At 38.1% G+C, this 24,077-nt stretch overlaps 1 pseudogene; it reads left to right on the top strand.

The window, feature by feature from the left end:
* Window positions 1–1,291: 1,291 nt before the first annotated feature.
* Window positions 1,292–23,015, top strand: LOC103351246 (calcium uptake protein 2, mitochondrial-like; annotated as a pseudogene).
* The last annotated feature ends 1,062 nt before the right edge of the window (window positions 23,016–24,077 follow it).

Below are 24,077 nucleotides of genomic sequence, written 5' to 3'. Positions count from 1 at the left end.
AATCTATCTACTTTTGCATGTGTTTATTTCAATTGTTTCTAATGGTGTTTAGATTATAATAGATTAATAATAAATGTATTTATTCATAAATCTTGCTGTATTTCTATTTATTTCCTTAGTTTAGGTATCTGCGAATGGAATTGGTAAGACAAACACAATGCCACTCTTTATACATATATCTTTTTTTAATGTAATACATAAATGTATAAAATAAATTTATACATAGATAAAACTTTAAGAATACAGTGGTTCTTTCCTCCATACCCACCACCCCGCTCCCATCCCACCTCCCATTCCCTCTTCCATCTCCTTCTTCATTATGGCTCATTTTTAGTATGACTTTATATACAGAGGACCAACTCTATGCTAATCATATATTTCAACAATTTGCCCCATGCCCACACACAAAATATAGAGTACAGTTTGGGGAGATAATTTGCAGTTGATTCTCATATCACAATTAAATAGGGACAGAGGTCCTACCTGGGGAGCAAGTGCACAGTGACTATTTTTCCTTTAACAATTAACACTCTTTTTTGTGATGCCAGTGATCATCTGAGGCTCTTATTGTGGGCTGGTAGGGCTGTGGAGGCCTTTTGTGACCATAGACTCCATCGGTATTTGGACATGGCCATAAGCAAAGAGGATGTTCTCCTCTCCCTTCAGAGAAGAGTGTCTCCTTCTTTGATGACCCTTCCTTTCCTCTGAGGTCTCACAGAGATTCTCTGTGTAGGATTTTTTTCCCACATAGTCTTGTCTTTCCACGCTTGAGATACTCTTGCAGGCCTTTCAGCCCGACCAGGAAGCCTTATGGCTTGATTCTGAGGTTAGAGTGTTATTTACTGGGAAAGTCATTCTAGGAGTCTGCTGTGTGGACTGCTTCCCATGTTGGTCCTTCCTTCCTTTTAAACTTAGACTGGACTATCTGTTGCCTGTAACATTTAATATGACCATTGTAACAGTGAAAATGGTGTTTATACCACTGATTCTAATGGGTTTGGAGCCCTATGATTAGTTCTTAGGCTGTACCCTGAGAGGTAAGTATATATGCCTGTATGCAGAACTATACTGTCTCACAGTTTTAGACTACCTCTTCCATCTCTTATTCCCTCCCTTGTTTTTAACTGGGATCTTTTTCCAATTGCTTTAAAATACATATAATTAACTCTGAGTTACATAGAGAGTTCAGCATATAGTGTGAAGTAGAGAGATGAGAGAGAGAGAAATAAAACAGAAAAAAAAAACAACTGACAAAACAAAACAAAAATGATATATACAGTAAAAGGTAACAATGGTTTACTGTCTCTCGACAATCAGATCAAGGATTCTTGAGGACATTGGTCTTAAAAGTGAGTATTTTGCTTCTTTAGCTCTCATTTTAGCTGCACTATTATTTCTCCCAAATCAGGGAGAACATATGGTGTTTGTCTCTTTGGGACTGGGTTATTTCACTAAGTATGAGGTTTTCCAGCTTGCTCCATTTTGTTGAAAAGGACCCGATTTCATTTTTTTTTTTTACTTCTGTGTAGCATTCCATAGTGTACATTTCCCACAATTTTTTTTATCCAGTCTTCGGTTGATGGACATTTAGGTTGCTTCCATGTCTTAGCTATTGTGAATTGAGCTGCGATAAACTTGGAGGTGCAGATAGTTCTTTTGTTTACTGATTTCATTTCCCTTGGGTAAATTCCCGGTAATGAAATGGCTGGGTCATATGGTAGGTCTATATTCAGGTGTTTGAGGTATCTCCATACTGTTTTCCACAGTGGCTTTATTACATTCCCACCAATAATGGGTTAGGGTGCCCTTTTCCCAGCATTCTCTCCAGCATTTGTTGTTTGTTGATTTCTGTATGAGGGCCACTCTAACTGGGGTGAGGTGAAGCCTCATTGTGGTTTTGATTTGTATTTCCCTTATGGCTAGAGATCCTGAGCATTTTTTCATGTGTCTGTTGGACATTTGGATTTCCTCTTTTGAAAAATGTCTGTTAAGGTCCTTGGCCCATCTTTTTATTGGATTGTTTGCTTTGTTGCTGTGGAGTTTCTTGATTATTTTATAGATTCTGGTTGCTAATTCTTTATCAGTTGTGTAGTTTGCAAATAATTTCTCCTATTCTGTCAGTTGCCCCTTCACTTTCCTGACTGTTTCTTTTGCTGTAAAGAAACTTCTTAATTTGAGATAATCCCAATTATTCATTTTGGATTTGACTACCATTTATTGAAGAAGCTGTCCCTGTTCCAGGAGTTGCTTTTAGCTCCTTTGTTGAATATGAGTTGGTTATAGATGTTTGCATTAATTTCTGGTGTTTCTATTCTGTTTCATTGGTCTATCCATTTGCTTTTGTACCAGTACCAGGCTTTTTTGATTATAACTGCCCTATAGTATGTCTTGAAGTCTGGAATTGTGATGCCTCTGGTTTTGCTTTTACTGTATAGGGTTGCTTTAGCTATTCTTGGTCTCCTGTCCTCCATATGAATTTAAGCATAATTTTTTCCAGATCTGAGAAGAATGTCTTTGGTATTTTGATTGGTATCACATTGAATCTAGAAATTGCTTTTGGGAAAATGGACATTTTGATGATATTAATTCTTCCAATCCATGAACATGGCAGATTTTTCATTTTTTTGTGTATTCTTCTATTTCTTTCTTTAATATTTTGTAATTTTTGTCATAGAGATCTTTGACATCCTTGGTTAAATTTATCCCAAGGTACTTGATTGATTTTGTGGCTATTGTTAATGGGATTGATCTTAGAAGTTGTTTCTCGGCCATGTGTATACAAAGGCTATTGATTTCTGTGCATTGACTTTGTATCCTGCTACTTTACCAAACTCTTTTATGAGTTCCAATAGTCTCTTAGAGGAATATTTTGGATCCCCTAAATTAAGAATCATATCATCTGCAAATAGGTATAGTTTAACTTCCTCCTTTCCCATTTGTATCCCTTTAATTTCTTTTTCTTGCTTGATGGCTCTGGCTAAAAGTTCTAGGACCAAATTGAATAGCAATGGTGAGAGTGGACATCCTTGTCTGGTGTCAGTTTTCAATGGAAATGCCTCCAACTTTTCCCCATTCTATATAATGCTGGCAATGGGTTTGTCCTAAATTGCCTTAACTGTGTTGAGGAATGTTCCTTCTAAACCCAATTTGCTTACAGTTTTCATCATGAAAGGGTGTTGTATTTTATCAAATGCTTTCTCTGCATCTATTGAGATGATCATATGATTTTTGTTTCTCAATTTGTTAATGTGATGTATCACATTGATTGACTTTCGAATATTGAACCATCCCTGCATACCAGGGATAAATCCTACTTGGTGAATGATCTTTCTGATTTGTAGTTGGATTCAGTTGGCCATGATTTCGTTGAGTATTTTTGCATCTATCTTCATCAGGGAACTAGGTCTGTAGTTTTCTTTCTCTGTTGTTTATTTTCTGGGTTTAGGAATTAAGGTGATGCTGGCTTCATAGAAAGAATTTGGGAGGATCCTTCCCTGTCAATTGTTTTGAATAATTTGAGAAGAACTGGGATTAGTTGTTCTTTAAATGTCTGGTAGAATTCAACAGTGAAGCCATCCGACTCTTCTTTTAGTAGCGCGTTTATTACTGATTCAATTTTTTTCATGGTTATGGATCTGTTTAGATTTTCTTTTTTTAATTTTAATTTTAATTTTTTAAATTTTTTTATTTAGTAAATATAAATTTCCAAAGTACAGTTTATGGATTACAATGGCTTCCCCCCCCGATAATTTCCCTCCCACTCGCACCCCTCCCATCTCCCGCTTCCTCTCCCATTCCATTCACATCAAGATTCATTTTCAGTTCTCTTTATACACAGAAGATCGATTTAGTATATATTAAGTAAAGATTTCATCATTTTGCACCCACTCAGAAACACAAAGTGTAAAATACTGTTTCAGTACTAATTATAGCATTACTTCACATTGGACAACACACTAAGGACAGATCCCACATGAGAAGTAAGTGCACAGTGATCCTGTTGTTGACTTAACAATTTGACACTCTTGTTTATGGCGTCAGTAATCTCCCTAGGCTCTAGTCATGAGTTGCCAAGGCTATGGAAGCCTTTTGAGTTCGCCGACTTCGATCTTATTCTGAGAGGGTCATAGTCAAAGTGGAAGTTCTCTCCTCCCTTCAGAGAAAGGTCCCTGCTTCTTTGATGGCCCTGTTCTTTCCACTGGGATCTCACTCACAGACATCTTCCATTTAGGTCTTTTTTTTTTTTTTCCAGAGTGTCTTGGCTTTCCATGCCTAAAATACTCTCATGGGCTCTTCAGCCAGATCCAAATGCCTTAAGGGCGGATTCTGAGGCCAGAGTGCTATTTAGGACATCTACCATTCTACGAGTCTGCTGTGTATCCTGCTTCCCATGTTGGATCGTTCTCTCCATTTTGATTCTATCAGTTAGTATTAGCAGACACTAGTCTTGTTTGTGTGATCCCTTTGACTCTTAGACCTATCAGTGTGATCAATTGTGAACTGAAATTGATCACTTGGACTAGTGAGATGGCATTGGTACATGCCACCTTGATGGGATTGTATTGTAATCCCTGGTATGTTTCTAACTCTACCATTTGGGGTAAGTCCGATTGATCATGTCCCAAATTGTACATCTTCTCCCTCTCTTATTCCCACTCTTACATTTAACAGGGATCACTTTTCAGTTAAAATTTAAACACCTAAGAATAATTGTGTGTTAATTACAGAGTTCAACCAATAGTACTAGCACAAAAGAAAGAAAAAATACTAAAAGGGATAAAGTATTACATTGTACATCAACAGTCAGGACAAGAGCTGATCAAGTCGCTGTTTCTCATAGTGTTCATTTCACTTCAAGAGGTTTCCCCTTTGGTGCTCAGTTAGTTGTCATCAATCAGGGAGAACACATGATATTTATCCCTTTGGGACTGGCTTATTTCAGTCAGCATAATGTTTTCAAGATTCCTCCATCTTGTTGCAAATGACCGGGTTTCATTGTTTTTGACTGCTGTATAGTATTCTATAGAGCACATGTCCTATAATTTCTTTATCCAGTCTACTGTTGATGGGCATTTGGGTTGGTTCCAGGTCTTAGCTATTGTGAATTGAGCTGCCATAAACATTAATGTGCAGACAGCTCTTTTGGTTGCCAATTTAATTTCCTTTGGGTAAATTCCAAGGAGTGGGATGGCTGGGTTGAATGGTAGGGTTATATTCAGGTTTCTGAGGAATCTCCAAACTGTCTTCCATAGTGGCTTAACCAGTTTGCATTCCCGCCAACAGTGGGTTAGTGTCCCTTTTCCCCACATCCTCTCCAGCATCTATTGTCGGTAGATTTCTGAATGTGAGCCATTCTAACTGGGGTGAGGTGAAACCTCATTGTGGTTTTGATTTGCATTTCCCTGATTGCTAGTGATCTTGAACATTTTTTCATGTGCCTGTTGGCCATTTGGATTTCCTCTTTTGAAAAATGTCTGTTTAGGCCGTTGGCCCATCTCTTAAGTGGGTTGTTTGTTTTGATGTTGTGGAGTTTTTTGATCTCTTTGTAGATTCTGGTGATCAACCCTTTATCTGTTGCATAGTTTGCAAATATTTTTTCCCATTCTGTCGGTTGCCTCTTCACTCTCCTGACTGTTTCTTTTGCAGTACAGAAAATTCTCAATTTGATACAATCCCAAATGTTAATTTTGGTTTTGACTGCCTGTGCTTCTGGGGTGTTTTCCAAGAAGTCTTTGCCAGTACCTATATCTTGCAGGGTTTTTCCAATGCTCTCTAATAATTTGATGGTGTCAGGTCATAGATTTAAGTCTTTAATCCATGTTGAGTGAATTTTTGTGTAAGGTGAAAGGTAGGGGTTTTGCTTCATACTTCTGCACATGGAAATCCAATTTTCCCAGCACCATTTATTGAATAGACTGGCCTTACTCCAGGGATTGGTTTTGGATCCTTGATTAAATATGAGTTGGCTGTAGATGTTTGGGTTGATTTCTGGTGTTTCAATTCTGTTCCATTGGTCTATCCATCTGTTTCTGTACCAGTACCATGCTGTTTTGATTACAACTGCCCTGTAGTATGTCCTGAAATCTGGTATTTATGATGCCTCTGGCTTTGTTTTTGTTGTCCAAGATTGCTTTAACTATTCGAGGTCTCCTGTGTCTCCATATGAATTTCAGCATCATTTTTTCTAATGATTTTCTAATAAATTTTCTATATATATTTTCTTTTTCCTTTTTTTCTTTTTTTTGACAGGCAGAGTGGACAATGAGAGAGAGAGACTAGAGAAAGGTCTTCCTTTGCCATTGTTTCACCCTCCAACGGCTGCCGTGGCCGGTGCGCTACGGCCGGTGCACCACGCTGATCCCATGGCAGGAGCCAGGTACTTCTCCTTGTCTCCCATGGGGTGCAGGATCCAAGCACTTGGGCCATCCTCCACTGTACTCCCTGGCCACAGCAGAGAGCTGGCCTGGAAGAGGGGCAACTGGGACAGAATCTGGTGCCCCGACTGGGACTAGAACCCGGTGTGCTGGTGCCGCAAGGCAGAGGATTAGCCTAGTGAGCCATGGCGCTGGCCTCTATATATATTTTCTAATATATGGTTTGAGTTCCCTGTGATCTTTTGCTGTGAGGTTTCCTTACTTTACCTTCTTTCATATTGATGACTGTGTTTCTGTGTTCCTGTGTGTAACACATCTTTAAGCATCTTTTGCAAGTCTGGACGAGTGGCGACAAATTCTTTCATTTTTGTTTGCTATGAAAGGTCTTTATTTCACCTTCATTCTCAAATTAAAACTTTGCAGGATATAATATTCTGGGTTGGCAGATTTCTCTCTTAGTACCTGGGCTATATCTTGCCATTCCCTCCTAGCTTGTAGGGTTTCTGATGAGAAATCTGCTGTGAGTCTAATTGGAGATCCTCTGAGAGTAATCTGACATTTCTCTCTTGCACATTTTAGAATCTTTTCTTTATGTTTCACTGTGGTGAGTTTGATTACAACATGTCATGGTGAGCATCTCTTTTGGTCATGTTTACCAGGGGTTCTATGAGCTTCCTGTACTAGGATGTCTCTGTCCTTCTCCAAACCCGGGAAGTTCTCTGCAAGTATCTCACTAAAAAAACCTTCTAATCCTTTCTCTCTCTCCATGCCTTCAGGAACTCCTAGAAGCCGAATGTTGGGTTTTTTAATAGTATCCTGTAGATTCCCAACAATATTTTTTAGATTTCTAATTTCCTCTTCTTTTCTTTGGTTTGACTGTATCCTTTCCTCTCTGTCTTCTAAGTCCAATATTCTCTCTTCTGTTTCACTGACTCTGTTTTTAAGGCTCTCTAATGTGTTTGCCATTTGATCTGTTGAGTTCTTCATTTCTTTTTGATTTCTCTTCACTATCACATTTTCCTGTTCTACTAGTTTCTGCGTTTCATTTTGATTCCTCCTTAAGATTTCATTTTCTCAAAGGAGATTTTCTATCTTGTCCAGTAAGGAATTTTGTACCTCAGGCATTTGTTTTTGAAAACTCCTAAATGTTCTTATCACAAATTTTTTGAAATCCGTATCTTTCATTTCTTCCATCTCATTATTTTCATAATCTTGGCTTGGGGTGTCTTGTTCATTTGGGGGTGTCATAATGTCTTCCTTGTTCTTGTTTCCTCGGTTTTTGCGTTTGTTGCTTGGCATTGTGGAGATATCTTTGGATTCCTCTTCCCTTGCTGTGGTGTTTTTTCTTGTTATACTGTGACTGTATTAAGTGGACTGTCTGCTTTTGATGGAGCCTTAGAGGCTTGAGATAGGTGTGGCCTGAGAGCTCTGTTTGGTTCCTCAGGGTTAAGGGTATGCCAAAGGTGACACTCCCAGGTTAGGCATGGTAAATCTCTCTCTCTCTTTCTTTCTTTCTTTTTTTGATTCAGAAGGGAAGTAATTCTGTACAGCTGAAAGGAATTGGAGGTAGTTAGCAGGCGAGTGATATACCCACAGGATCCAGAGATGGGAAGCTCTTTCCCAAGGACCACACAGGGAATCTTTGTTGCCCTCAGTGTGGGCTCAAATTCTCCTGCAGTCTCCCACTGTGTTGCCAAGGTTACGAACTGTAGCATCTCTGGAGAGTATTCAAGTGAATTCCATGAGTTCTCTCCCCCACCATCTCTTTTTTCACAGTCTCAGTTCATTACCACCACACATTCACTAGGTCCTAATCTCCTGTTATTGCTCCCCCCACCCCCCCACCCCTGCCCAGAGTCAGGTTTTTCTGCCAAGCTGAGGGCCGGTGCAGACCTGAGGTCACCCTGCTTATGATGTATGTCCAAAATGGCACCTGCTCTTTGTCTTGCTCACCTTTGAGAGGTGAGCGGAGAGAGACAAACTCGTGTCCGTATCAGTCACTTTTTTTTCCTCTCTCTTCTAGTTAGCCTGGTGATCTTTTCCCCACAGGGTTTCAAGCCTCGTTCCCTCTGGTCTCCTCTTTCCACTTGCCCACTGGTGTCTCGGACTATTGAGGTTCAGCTCACCTCGCGTTCCAGCGCTGGTGTGTTGATTCTGCCACTGGTGTCCCGAACTGTGGGCTCCCATGCTCTCCATGAAGGTCCACTGTGAATTACTAGTTCTGGAAGAGTTTCCTCTGCTGTTTCTTCCCCTACTCTTCCTTGAACCTGCAGTATCTCCACTTTTATTAAACTGTCTCTTCCTGGACTATCAGTGTGCTCCCTTCCTATTCCACCATCTTGCCGCTCTCTCCCACTTCTAAACTTTCTAGAATTGTTTTGTTTGAGTTGTTAGCAATTAATTGATTTTTTTATGGACAGGAAAGGAAAAACTGTCAAAGAGAACAACAGAATTCCTAATGCATACATAAGAGAACAATTATGACTTTACTTTCTGCTTCTACTTTGGTTAAGAAAGTGCTCCTGTTTAGATTTTCTATGTGTTCATGGCTCAGTTTCTGAAGGTTGTGTGTGTACAGGAATCTATCCATTTCTTCTAGGTTTCCCAATTTGTTGGCATACCACTCTTTGTAGTGGTTTCTGATGATTCTTTTTATTTCTGTTGTGTCTGTTGTTACATTTCCATTACCATCTTTAATTTTACTGATTTGAGTCTTCTCTCCTTTTTTGGGTAGTTGGGCCAATGGTGTGTCTATTTTGTTTATTTTTTTCAAAGAACCATCTCTTGGTTTTGCTGATCTTTTGTATTGTGTTTTTGGCTTCAATTCTGTTTATTTCTTCTCTAATCTTTAGTATTTTTTTTCTTCTGCTGTATTTGGGTTTGGTTTGCTGCCGCTTTTCTAGATCCTTGTGGTGCATAGAGAGGTCATTTATTTGGTACCTTTCCAGTTTCTTGATGTAGGCAACAATTGCTATAAACTTTCCTCTTAGCACTGCTTTTGCTGTATCCCATAAGTTTTGATATGTTGTATTGCCATTTTCCTTTGTTTCTAGAAATTTTTTGATTTCTCTTTTGTTTTCTTCTATGGCCTACTGTTCATTCATAATCATGTTGTTCATTCTCCGTGTGTTTCCATATGATGCAGAGATTCTTGAGTTGTTGATTTTGAGTTTCTTTGTATTGTGGTCTGAGAAGATGCATAGTATAATTTCAATTTTTCTGAATTTGCTGAGGCTCCCTTTATGGCTTAGCATATGATCAATCCTAGAGTAAATTCCATGTACCGGGAAGAAATACGTGTACTCTATGGCTGTGGGGTGGAAGGCTCTGTAGAAATCTACTAGGTCTATTTAATTCATAGTGTCAATTATCTCTTTTGTTTCCTTGTTGGTTTTCTGTCTGGTTGATCTGTCCATTGGTGAAAGTGGGGTATTGAAGTCCCCTGTTACTATTGTATTTGGGTCTTTATCTCCCTTTAAGTCCTTTAATAATTCTTTCAAGTAGCCAGGCACCCTGTAATTAGGTGCATATACATTTATAATAGTAATGGCTTTGTGTTGGATTGATCCTTTAATCATCTTCATCTCTTTTAATAGCTTTTGTGTTAAAGTCTATTTTGTCTGATATTAGGATGGCCACACCAGCTCTTTTTTGGTTTCTGTTAACTTGGAATATCTTTTTCCATCCTTTCACTTTCAGTCTGCATGCATCTTTGCTGGTGAGATGTGATTCCTGAAGGCAACAGATAGATAGGTTTTCTTTTTTAATCCATTCAGCTAGTCTGTGTCTTTTGACTGTAGAGTTGAGACCATTTACATTCACTGTGACTATTGTTAAATACTGTCAATAGGAGCCTAAGATCAGAGCTCAGTACAGTTCTGATGACATTTCAGCCAAGTCATGGGGAAGTTCTTTGTCAAATTGCCCATCAGAGAACTCACATTTGAAGCCAGGACCAGTTGGCGTGTGAACCCAACTGTACTCGTGGGAGCAGCAGCTAGGGGCTGTTAACTCCACAGCAGGTTCTTTTGAAGAAGATGTTAGTGGTACACTGCCATGACAGCCTTAGTTATACATGTACACAGCTTAAAAATAAAGTAGCACTACAATCTAACAGTGAAAATAATAGTCGATGCCCATTCCTACTCTTATCTAATTCTGTTCCCCTAGCCAAGACTTTTAATTCTTTTAGCTATTTCTTCTGGTGTTTTCAAGTTTCTAAATGACATTCATAAACTGCTATTTATAAAATTTTTCATTGTACACATTAGCTTCTGAATTCCTATTATGAAAGATGAATTTTAGCTCACTTACATATGCCTCAACCACTCCTCCCCTAACAACCATTTATCCTCCTTTATTTTCCTATCATATTTGCATAACCTTTGGTTAGACATGTATTCAGTGTTTAGATTTTGTAAATATACGTAGCTAAGCAGAGATATTACTTTTCTCCTTGGAATTAATAATTACCTTCTTTCTGTGATGCGTTTTATTACTTATTTTTATTGAAGCTGTTTACTATAGAGTCACTGTACATGATTGTTTTCATCCTGGAAGGATTTCTTTTTCTCTCCTTATAAAGCAACATAAAGGGGCAGACATTTACCCTAGTCATTAAAATGCTGCTTGGATTCCTGAGTCCCAGGGTTTTAATTTTAGCTCCACTCCTGGTCCCAGTTTCTTGCTAATATTAACTCTAACAGGCAGCTGATGATAGCTCAAGTACTTGAGTCGCCATATCCACAAAGATACTCAGATACCAGGATACCTTTCTCCTTCCTCCTCTATCCAACAAATATAAAAATAAAAAACCCAAATATCTAATTAACTCCTACTCATTTTGGGTCTCATTTACTCTAGACAACTTCTATGTCTGGATCAGATTCTTATTTTATTTTAAATTGCATATGTGTACATCTCTTCCCTCTCTTATTCCCACTCTTATATTTAACAGCGATCACTTTTCTTTTAAGTTTCAACACTTAAGAATAATTGTGTATTAATTACAGAATTGAACAAATAGTATTATGTAGAACAAACAGAAAAAAATACTAAAAGGGATAAAATATTAAGTTGCTCATCAATAGTCAGGGCAAGTCACTGTTTCTCATAGTGTCCATTTCACTTTAACAGGTTTCCTTTTTGGTGCTTGGTTAGTTGTCACCAATCAAGGAGAGCATATGATATTTGTGCCAATGGGACTGGTTTATTTCACTCAGCATGATGTTTTCGATTCCTTCATTTTGTTGCAAATGACCAGATTTCATTGTTTTTTTACTGCTGTAGAGAGGGAAGAGATGTACAATTTGGGACATGCTCAATCGGACTTGCCCCAAATGGTGGAGTTAGAAACATACCAGGAGATTCCAATTCAATCCCATCAAGGTGGCATGTACCAATGCCATCTCACTAGTCCAAGTGATCAATTTCTGTTCATAATTGATCATAATGATAGGACTAAGAGTCAAAGGGATCACATAAACAAGAATAGTGTGTGAATATACTAATTGATAGAATAAAAAATGGAGAGAATGATATAACATGGGAAGTGGGATACATAGCAGACTCATAGAATGGCAGATGTCCTAAACAGCACTCTGGCCTCAGAATCAGCCCTTAAGGCATTTGGATCTGGCTGAAGAGCCCATGAGAGTATTTTAGGCATGGAAAGCCAAGACACTCTGGGGGGGAAAAAAAAAAGACCTAAATGGAAGATGTCTGCGAGTGAGATCCCAGTGGAAAGAACAGGGCCATCAAAGAAGCAGGGACCTTTCTCTGAAGGGAGGAGAGAACTTCCACTTTGACTATGACCCTCTCAGAATAAGATCGAAGTCGGCGAACTCAAAAGGCTTCCATAGCCTTGGCAACTCATGACTAGAGCCTAGGGAGATTACTGACGCCATAAACAAGAGTGTCACATTGTTAAGTCAACAACAGGAGTCACTATGTGCTTACTTCTTATGTAGGATTTCTGTCCTTAATGTGCTGTACATTGTGATTTAATGCTATAACTAGTACTGAAACAGTATTTTACACTTTGTGTTTCTGAGTGGGTGCAACCTGTTGAAATCTTTACTTAATATATACTAAATCGATCTTCTGTGTATAAAGAGAACTGAAAATGAATCTTGATGTTAATGCAAGGGGAGAGAGAGCGGTGGGGAGGGAAGTTATGGGGGGGGAAGCCATTGTAATCCATAAGCTATACTTTGGAAATCATATTCATTAAATAAAAGTTAAAAAAAATAACTAGCGCAGCCTTAAAAATTTGCATATGTGATGATTCGTTACTTATCCTTTTAAGCATTTCACAGTTCTTTATATGAAAACATCCAAAATCCTTTCTTCTAGTTTTTTCATAGAAAAATGTAAAATTTGTTAAAATTGTCATAGTCAGGCCGGCACTGCAGCTCACTTGGCTAATCCTCTGCCTGTGGCACTGGCACCATGTGTTCTATTCCTGGTTGGGGCACCGGATTCTGTCCCAGTTGCTCCACTTCCAGTCCAGCTCTCTGCTGTGGCCCGGGAGTGCAGTGGAGGATGGCCCAAGTGCATGGGCCCTGCACCTGCATGGGAGACCAGGAGGAAGCACCTTGCTCCTGGCTTCGGATCAGCACAGCGCGCTGGCCTTAGCGGCCACTCAGGGGGTGAACCAGTGGAAACAGGAAAACCTTTCTCTCTGCTCTCTCACTGTCTAACTCTGCCTGTCAAAAAAAATTATCGTAGTCACCCTACTGTGCAATTGAACCCCAGGACTTCTTACTCCTATATAGCTATAACTTAGTAGTCAAAATTAAACCTTTCCCTAATCCTCTTTCCCCAGCCTGTGGTAACTATCATTATATTTTTAACATTTCCTAAAAAAAGATTTATTTATTTATTCAGAAGATACACAGAGAGAAAGAATGATTGATCTACCTGCTAGTTCACTTCCCAATGTGTGCAATGACTGGGGCTGATCTAGACCATGGCCAGGAGCTTGGAATTCCATCTGGGTTTTCCACTTGTGTGGCAGGGGCTGGAGTACTTGGGCCATCTTCTGCTGCTTTCCCAGGATTATTAGCAGAGAACTGGATCAGAAGTGGAGCATCTGAGACTTGAACCAGTACACATAAGTGATGTTGGCAATGAAGATAACAGCTCAACTTGCTGAGCCACAGCACTGGCTCTGATATATTTTTAACTTTTCTGAGATCCACCAATTTTTTTAGACTCCACATCTGAGTGATATCATGTGCTATTTGTCTTTGTGTGCTTGGCTTATTTCACTTAACATAATGACCTCTTTGGTTAAATTTATTCCAGGGGATTTTTTTTTTTGTAGCTATTAGAATTGAGATTGCTTCCTTGATTTCTTTTTTTTTTGAGACAATTCTCTTTATTATTTTTTTGTTTTCTTTTTTTATCTTTTATATTATTATTAATTATTTTTTAATAATTTTTTATTTAGTAAATATAAATTTCCAAAGTACAGTTTATGGATTACAATGCCCCCCCAATTATTTCCCTCCCACTCGCACCCCTCCCATCTCCCACTCCCTCTCCCATTCCATTCACATCAAGATTCATTTTCAATTCTCGTTATATACAGAAGATCGATTTAGTATATATTAAGTAAAGATTTCAACAGGTTGCACCCACTCAGAAACACAAAGTGTAAAATACTGTTTCAGTACTAGTTATAGCATTATTTCACATTGGACAACACATTGAGGACAGATCCCACATGAGAAGTAAGCACATAGTGACTCCTGTTGTTGACTTAACAATGTGACACTCTTGTTTATGGCGTCAGTAATCTCCCTAGGCTCTAGTCATGAGTTGCCAAGGCTATGGAAGCCTTTTGAGTTCGCCGACTTCAATCTTATTCTGAGAGGGTCATAGTCAAAGTGGAAGTTCTCTCCTCCCTTCAGAGAAAGGTCCCTGCTCCTTTGATGGCCCCGTTCTTTCCACTGAGATCTCACTCGCAGAGATCTTTCATTTAGGTGTTCTTTTTTTTCCCCCCAGAGTGTCTTGGCTTTCCATGCCTAAAATACTCTCATGGGCTCTTCAGCCAGATCCAAATGCCTTAAGGGCTGATTCTGAGGCCAGAGTGCTGTTTAGGACGTCTGCTATTCTACGAGTCTGCTATGTATCCCACTTCCCATGATGGATCATACTCTCCCTTTTTGATTCTATCCGTTAGTATTAGCAGACACTAGTCTTGTTTGTGTGATTCCTTTGACTCTTAGACTTTTTTAGATGATTCGCTATTGGACTATAGCAATGCTACTAATTTTGTACATTGACTTTTTATTCTGCAAGTTTGCTGAATTTGTTTATTAGTTATAATAACTTTTTGGTTGAGTCTTTGGGATTTACAATATATAAGAACATATTATCTGCCAACAGTGACAATTTGACTTACTCTTTTTCAATCTGGATACCATTTATTTTTTTATGTTGCCTTATTTCCCTAGCTAGGATTTCCAGAGCTGTGTTGAATAAAAATGATGAAAGTGGGCATCCTTGTCGTGTGCCAGAAGAGAGAAATACTTCAGCTTTTCTCTGTTGAACATTATATTAGCTATTGATTTGTTATATATGGCTTTTATTATGTTGGGGTATGTTCCTTCTATACTTAATTTGTTCAGTTCTTGTTAGGAAGAGGCTGGGAAAAGAGGATTTGTTCAGTTTTTGTTGAATTTTATCAAAGTCTTTTTCTGCATCTATTGAGATGATCATATATGTTTTGCCCTTCATTCTGTTGATGTGATTCATATTTAGTGACTTGAATACCTGAATCATCATTGCATCCCTAGGATGAATCCCACTTGAGCATGGTGATTAATCTTTTTAATATGTTGTTGGATTATATGATTATATTTGATAACATTTTGTTGAGGATTTTTTGCATCTATTTTTATAAAATATATTGGCCTGTATTTCCTTTTTTGTTTTGTCTTTGTCTCATTTTGGTATCAAGGCAATACTGACCTCATATAATTAACTTGGAAGAATTCTTTCCTCTTCAATTTTTTGAAATAATTTAAGAAAATTGTTTTTTATTCTTCCTTAAAAGTTTGGTAGAATTCAGCAGTGAAGCAAATTATTTCAAGCTTTTCTTTTATGGAAGGCTTTTTTTTTAGATTTACTTATTCATTAGAGAGGCAGAGTGACCACAATGGCCAGAACTGCACTGATCCAAAACTAGGAGCCAGCTATGACACAGTGACAACTCCCTAGAAAAGATACTTGATGTGATTTCTATTCTTTTAAATTTGTTTAAACCTCTTTTGTGATCTACCACATAACCTGTCCTTGAAAGTAGCAGCTATTGGGTGGAAAGTTCTTAGATACCTGTTAAGTCCAATTGATCTAGAGTGCATTTTTTTTAAATTCTGTTTTTTCATTGTTGATTTTCTGTCTAAATGATCTGACACTGGAGTGTTAAGGTCTACTATTATTGGAGTCTATCTCTCCACTTGGGTCTATTAATATTTGCTTTATGTATTTGGGTACCGGAATATTTGATACATATATGCTTACAGCAGTTATTTCCTTTTTCTGGATTGAACCCTTTATCATTACATAATGACCTTATTGGTCTCTTTTTACTGCTTTTGATTTAACATCTGTCTTAACTGATAGAAGATAGATATTGTCTACTCCTGCTTTCTTTTGAGTTCTGTTTTCATGGACCATCAATGTCTATCCTTTTAGTTTCAGTCTATGTATATCATTAGAAATGAAGTGAGTTTCTTGGAAGCAGCATACAGTTAAATTCTGTTTTTTAATCCATTTGGTCACTCTATGTCTTTTAATTGGAGAATTTAGTCCATTGACATTTAAGGAAATTATTGATAAAGTCTTACTGTCACTATTTTGACATTTGTTTTGTATTTTTATTGTTAGTTCCTTTTTTTCCTTTCCTTCTATTACAATCTTCATTTTTGTATAAGTGGTTTTCTGTATTGGTGTACTTTGATTCATGTATATATCGATTTTATTTTTTGGTTACTTTGTGGTTACTTTGAGTGTTACAAAAAAAACTTCTTTTGGCTATAACAAGCTTTCTTGAAATAATAGCAACATTGATTATACAGATATGGAAAGAAAAATATAAAAAGCAAAGAGAGAAAATCCTAACAAAGCACTGCATTTGTGTTCCACCCCCCCATTTTGAATTTTTGATGTTACATTTAGCCTCTTTAGTATTGCCTGTTAACAGTTTAATTCAGTAATTGTAATTTTTAAAGTCTTCACAGTAAAGATATAAAGATTTACATATCATATTTACAGTATTAGAACATTCTGAATTTGTTTAGTTAATTTAACTAGTGAGTTTCCTATATTCTGTTATTTCCTTTTTACTTGTTCATGTCTCTTTCTTTTAGTTTGAAGGACTCTCTTTTGCATATTTTGTAAGGCAGGTCTAGTGGTGGTAAATTCTCTCAACTTTTTTTTTTTTTTTTTTTTTTTTGACAGGCAGAGTGGACAGTGAGAGAGAGAGAGACAGAGAGAGAAAGGTCTTCCTTTGCCGTTGGTTCACCCTCCAATGGCCGCCGCTGCAGCCGGCGCACCGCGCTGATCCTGGCAGGAGCCAGGAGCCAGGTGCTTTTCCTGGTCTCCCATGGGGTGCAGGGCCCAAGCACCTGGGCCATCCTCCACTGCACTCCCTGGCCATAGCAGAGAGCTGGCCTGGAAGAGGGGCAACCGGGACAGAATCCGGCGCCCCGACCGGGACTAGAACCCGGTGTGCCGGCGCCGCAAGGTGGAGGATTAGCCTATTGAGCCACGGCGCCGGCCAAATTCTCTCAACTTTTGTTTGAGAATATCTGAAGGATAGATTTGCTGGGTAAAGTATTATTGACAATTTTTTTCCCTTCAGAATTGTAAAAGTCTAATTCCAACCCAACTGGCCTATAATGTTTCTGTTGAGAAATCTGCAGTCAGGAGAATTCAGACCCCTGTATGTGATACTTGTTTTTCTCTTGTAAGTTTGAAAATCATCTCTTTATTTTTAATTTTGGAGAACTCGATTATAATATGTCTTGGGGGTAGATTTGGTTGAGTTGAATCTGACTGGTGACCTTTGACTTTTCTGTACTTGTATAATTGTATCTTCCTCTTGGTTGGAACAGTTTTCTGTCATTCTCTCTCCTAATATGCATTATACCCTTTTGGCATTCTCCAATCTCTTTTGAAGCCCAACAACTCAAATATTTGTTCTTTTCATGCTATCCCATATTTCCTGTAAGTTTTTTTTCATTTCCTTTGATTCTTTTTTCTTTTTTTCTCTGCCAGCTGTGTATTATCCAATAGTCTCTCTTCAAACTCATTAACTTTTTTCTGTTTTATCTTTGCTTTCTAAGATGCTTTCTATCACATTTTAAATTTCACTTAGTGTACTTTTCAAATGAAACATTCTCATTTTTGTTTAATTACTTTTTGTTTAATATACCTTTCTGGAAAATCTCTCTGTTATAATATTGAATCATATCTCTGTGGTGCCTTAAATTTCAATGAGCTTTAAAAGAACTATTTTAAAATCTTTGTCTAAATGAGCATTTGGAAATTTCAGTTCCTAAATGATTGGTTTCTGGTACCATATTTCGCTTTTTGAGTGAGTTCATGGATCTTTCTTTTTTTTAAGATTTATTTATTTTTTTTAATTTGAGAGGCAGAGTTTCAGGCAGACAGAGGAAGAGACAGAGAGAGAGGTCTTCCATCCACCACTAGTTCATTCCCCATATGGTCGTTCCAATTTTAGTATATGTGCTGCCAAAATGAGTACCCCATGTGGTCGTAATAGCCAGAGCTGTATCCAAAGCCAGGAACCAGAAATATCTTCCAGGCCTCCCACATGGGTGCAGGTGCCCAGCATTTTGGCCATTTTCCACTGCTTTTCCACACCATTAGCAGGGTTCTGGTTTGAAAATGGAGCAGACAGAACTTGAACTGGCATCTTTATGTGATGCTGGCATCCATAGGCGGAAGCTTAACCTATGCCATAGCTCTGGCCCCTCATCCCTGGAATTTCCTGAGGCTTGTTGGTATACAGTGTCATCTGTGCTTTGAAGGGTTAGTTGTGGTAAACAACCTTATTAAGTAGATAATATTAATGCACCTACTTTGCAAATGAAGAACCTGAAATACAGAGAAGTAACTTCAGTCATGATATGTAGCTACTAAGTGGCAGAGCTAAGATCAGAACCTAGTCTGGTACCCATTACTATTTATTGAGTAGTAGATGGAATGAAGGAATTACAAAAAGTTCTTTAGGATTCTTTTATCTGAAGCAGGAATATATTAGGGCACCTTTAGTCCTCATAGCTAGTTATTCATGAACAGTATGTACAAACTTCATTATTATGACATATTACTGTATACTAAAAGAAAAGCAGCATCGAAAGTATTTATAAATCAGGTACTAAATTTATTCATTATTGTGTAAAGAAAACTATGCAGATTTGATCCCTAACTTTTTTTTTTTTGACAGGCAGAGTGAACAGTGAGAGAGAGAGACAGAGAGAAAGGTCTTCCTTTTGCTGTTGGTTCACCCTCCAATGGCCACTGCAGCCGGCGTGCTGTGGCCAGCACACTGTGCTGATCTGAAGCCAGGAGCCAGGTGCTTCTCCTGGTCTCCCATGTGGGTGCAGGGCCCATACACTTGGGCCATCCTCCACTGCACTCCCGGGCCACAGCAGAGAGCTGGCCTGGAAGAGGGGCAACCGGGACAGAATCTGGTGCCCGAGTCGGGACTAGAACCTGGTGTGCCGGCGCCACAGGCGGAGGATTAGCCTATTGAGCCGCGGTGCTGGCCTGATTCCTAACTTTTAAGTCTTCCAGAAGTTAACTATCAAAACTATCAAATGAAATTAAAATGTCCTTTTTTATCAAATGAGCTAACTGAGTGGATCTCTTTCTGCCTTTCAATTCTTTTGGTGATATGTGACACTTTATGTGATAATGTTCAATATCTATAGCCTAATCTATTGGGATACAGTATTTTTGTAAAACAACTCAGCTATTAAAAATTATAGTTTACGTTTTGGGCTTCTAACTTATCCATTTTTAATGCTTTCAAGAATCAGTTCTTTTAGAAAAGAATTTTTTAAAAGATTTATTTGTTTATTTGAAAGGCAGAATTACAGAGAGGCAGAGGCACAGAGAGAGAGAGATCTTCCATCCACTGGTTCACTCCCCAAATGGCCACAACAGCTGGAACTGGGCCAATCCGAAGCCAGGAGCCAGGATACAGGAGTTTCTTCAGGGTTTCCCACATGGGTGCAGGATCCCAAGGACTTGGGCCATCTTCTGCTGCTTTCCCAGGCACGTAACAGGGAGCTGGATTGGAAGTAGGGCAGCTGGGACTCCAGCTGGCACCCATATGAGATGCTGGCACTGTAGGCTATACCAGCTATGCCACAGCATTGGCCCCTAGAAATGAATTTTAAAACCATTCCATACCCAATAGTTTGAACCACTCCTCCACTATTTTTCACCTTAACATTTTCTATTTATTTGTTTTGTAATGCATACAAAAACTTTACCAAAACACAAACTCCTTTCTTAGTGTGTATAAGAGCTTTTATTTTCTCAACAATCGTTAAATGTTAGGGCAAAGTGTTCTTCCTCTGTAAGTTGGATGCTTACGTTTGTTTCCCACTGCAACTAGCTCAGTATTTTGTTTTAATGGAAACTGCCTCATCATATTGAAGAATTTACTTAGCATTTAAAAATTGTATTGGCAAAATTAATTGCAAAGAGAATTGAGTCCATGTGTTTGCTCTAGATAACTTACAATTTGATGTTACTTCTCTAATATTTGACTATTTGAAATGGAATTGTTTATGCATTGTCAAAGATGATGTACAATGTTTCACTGAAGTTGGAAGTTTCATTTGCAAGACAGACTGCAGCATAAAAGTAGCAGTCATAAGCATTTAAAAATTATTATCTCCTCTTAGAGAAATATGATGGTTGTTGCGAATCACCAGAATGGAGGTTAATCAGAAGCTGGTAATATAATTTCATGTATCCTTGTTTTATAGTACTCTAAGTAACAGGTTTAGTCAGAAAACTTGTGCTGTACTTGGATCAGCTTAATGAGAAAAGATCTTTTTGTGACAGGCTCAGTATTATGCAAACTGGGTGAGGAGGGTGAGCTATATATACTCCTTCCTGGTGTAATTTTAAGAATGCTAAAATTCATGGAGTATAATATTTATTGATGTTATGGGCATAGGTGACTTCTGTGAAATCTGATCAGGCTTGGTTAAGATGTTGACCTGTCTTAGGTAACCAAGGTAAGCTTTGATGACCATGTTATTATGATAGATGATGAAAAGTATTCTGATAGAGGAAGTAGAGAAATACTAAAGATAAATAGGCCTGCTTTATAATTTTATGAAACTGTTTGACTTCTCTGTTTGCATTTGTTAGCAACCAGAGAATGGCAAGTGACATTTATGATTTGATTGAGGACCCATGTAAATCTTGGAAGAGACAGCATTAAATTAGAGTGTTTATGAAAGGTAATTCATGGCTGGTGCTGTGGCTCACTAGGCTAATCCTCTGCCTGCGGCACTGGCACCCCAGGTTCTAGTCCCGGGTTGGGGTGCCAGATTCTGTCCCAGTTGCTCCTCTTCCAGGCCAGCTCTCTGCTGTGGCCCGGGAGTGCAGTGGAGGATGGCCCAAGTGCATGGGCCCTGCACCCGCATGAGAGACCAGGAAGAAGCACCTGGCTCCTGGCTTCGGATCAGTGCAGTGCGCTGGCCATAGCGGCCACTCAGGGGGTGAACTAATGGAAACAGGAAGATCTTTCTCTCTGTCTCTCTCTCTCTCACTGTCTAACTCTGCCTGTCAAAAAAAAAAAAAAAAAAAAGAAATAAAAAAAAAAAGAAAGGCACTTCATGTTATAGGTGCCATTCACACATTAGATGCTGTATGAAATGAATGAAAAGGCATGTAAAACAAAGAGGCCAGGAGATGATGAATGTAGAATAACTTTGTTCTAGAGAGAAGTGACCATATTTTTCTTGCTTTATTGAATTACCTCCCCTTCTACCTTTTTACATACAGGAGAAACAACCTCTTGGAATGTTATTTATAATTCCAAAAGCAAGAATTAATTCACTAATTAGAAGTTATTTATTAATGTCTTAGGAGGTAGTGGTACTGCAGCACGTTGGCAAAGATGGGAGTTCCTGGATCTGAAGAGGGTCCTGTTGACACTTTGCTTGGCCCTGAGCCTTTGACAGCAGGAGCTGGAGCTGCTTGTTGCCACTAAAAGAGTACCTCATTGTCAGCACAGAAGAACGTTGACTGGAGTGATAGGGAGTTGTTTCTTCTGAAGCGGTGGTTCATATCATTTTTTCACTAGATCATGAAGGAAGAATCTCATGTGACATTAGCAAATAGAGTGTAAAATTTTAAACAAGAAATTGAAAAGGATATGGTGGATACACAGGCAGGAGTCTTAAATCAACTTTTTATGTGTATGTCCTACAGATCTTGGCTTTAAAAAGCTGGTTTCCTATACTGGGTATCTTTTCTTGTTTAGAATCCTCATCAAGCCCCATACTGGGTTTCATGTTGATTTTAAAATGCTGATGCAGATGGTAATTTGATGATTGAGAAAAAGGAATATTTTTAAGCTGCAGGGATCATAAATAAACAAGATGACTTGAAGACAATGAAGACTAATGAAACAGATTGTCAGGAACAGTGAAGGAACTTGAGTAAATACAAACTTTCAGATTAATTTCTTTGAAAAAAGAGGTGAAAAGAAATATAATTATAAATAATTTATGGAAAATGTATGGAAGATTTATGGAAAATTTATAAATGAAGGTTCACAAAATGGACTTTTTTCAGTTTTCTAAAGGCTCATTTCATGAGAAAAGTAGTCTTTTTAAAATGGCTCTTTTTTACTAACCCTACAAATAAAGGCGTTTAATTGAAAAATGTCAGAGAGAAGTTGTCAGCAGGAGAGAACATTAGTTTGGATGAGTTAAAGTCATTTGCCACTTTATCACCCCATTGGAAGACTTTGCTATTACCATGCAAATGTTTAGTTTAGCTCTTTGCCCAGGTTAGGTTAGTGGAGTGGTTTTTTTTTTTTTTTTTTTTTTTAAAGAAAGAAAATATTCCATGTAGAGAGGCTGGTTAATGGGTACGGGGACAGTTGTTTAGAGCAATAACTTCTAATGTTCTATGGAGCAGTAGGATAACTATGCTTGACAAAGTTAATCAGCTATTTCAAAATAGCTAGTAGAGCAGATTTTGAATGTTCCCATCACATAGAAATGATAAATTTCTTTGGTGATAGATATGCCAATTATTCTGATCTGATAATTACACAGTATCCATGTATTGAAATGTCATCTGTTTCTCATAAATGAATATATTACTATATGTCAACTAATTTTTTTGGTTAAAAAACTTTAAAAAGAGAGCAACAGGACAGGAGCTCTCAGACAATATTTTGGACACCATCTGCCAGATTTGTGATTTGGTAAGTGATAAATGTCTTACGGAGTATTTCCTAGAGTGTTAAAGAATAGGATGTTTTGAGGGTTTGGAGTACCACACCAACAAAGTATGCAGGAATATTGGGAATATTCTAAAAAAAAGAAAGCATCAAATATGTAAGACAAATCTCATGACAAGCTGAAAAAGAAAATTTTTTTAAAAAATATAATATGGTAACTATATTGCTCCGAATGTCAGAACTTTTTAAGTACAGCTGATTTTCTTAAGTGTTCATTGATTTCTTTTATAATATAAAGATGCTGAAGTTATGTTCTGTGCTTTGGTAGGATGAGAAGACTAGCTATGCAGTGATTTCTTAGACAAGAGCATGTTGTACTTTCTGGAAGGGTAAACAAGAACTTAGGGAAAAAAGTGCTTGACACACAAGGCATTTATCAATTATAGAAGTTGTGATGTTACTAAGAAAATAAATAAATATAAAACCTTTTATTCAAGGTGAATATTTTGGAACTGTGTGTTTAGCTACCATTGAGATAACCTGCATCCCATATAGAAGTGCTGGGGATTGAATCCCCCTTTTGCTTCCAATCCAGCAACCTGCTAATGTGACTTGGAGGCAGCATATAATGGCACAAGTACTCGAGTTTTTGCCACTTGACATGGGAGACCTAGATGGAGTTCCTGGCCTCCTGGCTACAGTCTGGTCCAACCCTGGTTGTTGTGGGCATTTGAGGAGTGAACAGCAGATGGAAGATTTGTCTCTTTCTGTCACTTTCCCTTTATAATAAAAAATGAATAAATAAACATTTAAAAACCTTTTCATAGTTTTCCATTTATCTTATATATGACTTTCTCATATAATTTGTCAGTTAATTTATCTATATATTAGTTACCTTAAAATAATAAGTAGTTGTATGATTGCCTCCAAGATGATGGAATAGGGAGGGAGCTCACTGATAGTCCAGGAAAAGATAGTTAACAAAAGTGGAGATAGTGTAGTCTCAGGGAAGAGTTAGAGAACAAAATGGCAGAGGAAACTCTGCTGGAATTAGAGGGACACGGTGGATCTACATGAGGGCATGAGTGCCCACAGCTTGGGAGCCCAGCTGCCGAGAGTCTCCTCCAAACTAGCACTGGAAAGAGAGGTGAGGCAAAACTGTAGTAGTCCAAGACACTGGCAAAAAAGGGACAGGAAGAGCCTAGAGGAAACAAGGCTTGAAG

Source organism: Oryctolagus cuniculus, chromosome 12, assembly GCF_051225735.1.
Source record: "Oryctolagus cuniculus isolate XC-2025 breed Fujian yellow rabbit chromosome 12, ASM5122573v1, whole genome shotgun sequence".
NCBI lineage: Eukaryota > Metazoa > Chordata > Mammalia > Lagomorpha > Leporidae > Oryctolagus > Oryctolagus cuniculus.
This window is presented reverse-complemented; position numbering and strand designations above follow the sequence as displayed.